This window comes from Schistocerca gregaria, unplaced genomic scaffold, assembly GCF_023897955.1.
Source record: "Schistocerca gregaria isolate iqSchGreg1 unplaced genomic scaffold, iqSchGreg1.2 ptg000590l, whole genome shotgun sequence".
NCBI lineage: Eukaryota > Metazoa > Arthropoda > Insecta > Orthoptera > Acrididae > Schistocerca > Schistocerca gregaria.
This window is the reverse complement of record NW_026061980.1, coordinates 1-2,500: the sequence shown is the minus strand read 5'-3', so window position 1 is coordinate 2,500 and position 2,500 is coordinate 1.

The following is a 2,500-nucleotide window of genomic DNA, read 5'->3' as shown; positions in this document are numbered from 1 at the left end:
TCGACTGTATTCAGCTGGCATCAGTCAACTTGCCTTTTGAGTATAAAGAACTGTTGAGTCTGGTTAAAGAAGTTTTTCGAAGAAGGGGAAGGGAATTCAATTTGCAGAAGATATACAAAGAAATGGTAAAGATGTATGGAAGGGTAATGTTTGTTCCCTCCCTCCAGTTTCCAAACAGCTATGTACATACAAGATACCCACCCGATCTCTGACCTCAAAGTTGTACAAATAAATGCAATGCGAAGCTTCTTAGTCACGCAGGAGTTGCGAAAGCTCGCAGAGGAGCGCACTATAGACATTTTAACAATTCAAGAACCAAACTCTGTCTCTGGCCGTGTCTCGGGCTTTCCCGTAACATCGCAAGTAATAACTTTTGGCAATAATCCTATGACAGCAGTTGTTGTCCTTAATAAATTAATAAAGACAACTATACTAACACAATTTTGCAATAGTCATGTTATTGTTGTAGAATTAAACATGCTGCAGACCTGTTTGTATTTAGTTAATGTTTATTGTCAATATCGTGAACATATTGATCATTACTTGCACCAGCTAACATTAATTCTGAGAGCCTTAGAAGGGAAACCTGTGGTGATAACAATGGATTGCAATGCGAAATCCCCACTCTGGCACAGTCCCCATGTTGATGATCGGGGTGGCGCTATGGAAGATCTGATAATGGAATTTCATTTATATGTAGAAAACAGACCTGGAAATCCACCTACTTATAGAAGTAGGGCTGGTGTTGAAACCAACATAGATGTCACCTTAACAACGAGAAATCTAACAGACAGAATTTCTAACTGGACTGTACATGACGGATTGACAGTAAGTGATCACAATGTAATTGAGTTCCAAATTCTTGTGGAACCTGGCGACGTGCCAGAGGATTGGGTTTTGCAGTATGATTATGGGAGGGCCAACTGGGAGCTGCTAGAGGCAGAGTGCAATCCACCAGAGTTGGGTGACGGACTTTTTCAAATTGATGAAGCAGTGGACGCCCTTACGTCTTCTATTAAGTCGGCTGTAACCGTTGCAATACCACAAAAAAGGCGTTTCATCCGCAAGGTAACTGCTCCATGGACCCCAGAGCTTACCAGGCTCCGGCAGTCTATGCGACGAGCAAGGAGGAATTACCAGAGAAGCTTCACCAGGGACGAAAGACAGTACCACCTGGAAAGATACAGAAGACTAAAATGGATATTTAAAGATACACTTTATACTCACAGACAACAAAGTTGGAAGGACTTTGTAGCATCACACTTGATAACGGATCCATGGGGCCTTCCGTATAAAATCGTCAGAGAAAAAATACATTCCCCTATGAACCTCTCGACTGTCAAAATTGGACAGACAGACACAATGACAACGACTTGGCAGGACACTGCGGAGGAGTTACTTAAGGTGCTCCTCCCAGACGATGACCCAGGACTAGACAGTCAGAGGCAGGCGGAATTAAGAATGGAAGACAATATTCCATATGTGAATGAATTACGAGTGTATCCTTTCTCAGTAGAGGAGGTGCAACTCACAATTCAGTCCTTTGCAAAGAAGAAGGCCCCAGGACCTGATAAGATACCTGTGGAGGTATTGCAGGCGTTAGCGCACAAGATTTCCCCATCTCTGACACACATATATAATAGATGTCTTGAGGAAGGAAGGTTTCCAACTAAATGGAAAAATGCAGAAGTTGTGGTAATTAAAAAGGGACCTGAAAAGGACCCGACAATTGCAAAGTCCTACAGGCCAATATGTCTTTTGGACGTCCTGGGGAAGACTCTGGAAAAATTACTGGTAAATAGACTGTTAAGCCACAGAGTCCTGTATGGAATGAGCGAACTGCAATTTGGCTTCAGAAAAGGCAAGTCAACATCAGATGCCATAAATAGACTGACCGAAATTGTGCGCTCATCCACCAGGCGGTATGTCTTGGGCATCATGGTGGACATATCCGGTGCCTTCGACAATCTGTGGTGGCCGGCTCTCTTCTCACGTTTGCGTGGGATGGGATGTCCGGGCCCACTATATGATTGTTTGAGGGATTACTGCCGGAATAGAGTTGCCAAGATCACGGCTCCTGGCACAGTGGTGTCAAAAAACATAACTAAAGGTTGCCCACAGGGTTCTGTTTGCGGCCCGGTCTTCTGGGACGTAAACATGGACCCATTGCTGAATAGTTTACAGCAAGATAATACTGTGCTGGGTGCGGTGGCATATGCCGATGATCTCCTTGTAGTGGTGGAAGGAGACAGTCGAACGGAAATAGAGGCACGCGCAACTTCCGCGGTACAGATACTTTTAACCTGGTGTGATGAATCTAAGCTACAAATTGCTCCCAATAAGTCAAATTACTTGTTACTTAAGGGAAAATTAGCACGGGACCCTATTATCCGTATAAATAATACTATGGTACAACGGAAAAGATCGGCTAGATACTTGGGCGTTCTGATTGACGAAACCTGGAGCTATGCCCCGCATATTGCGCATGTAGCATCTAAGG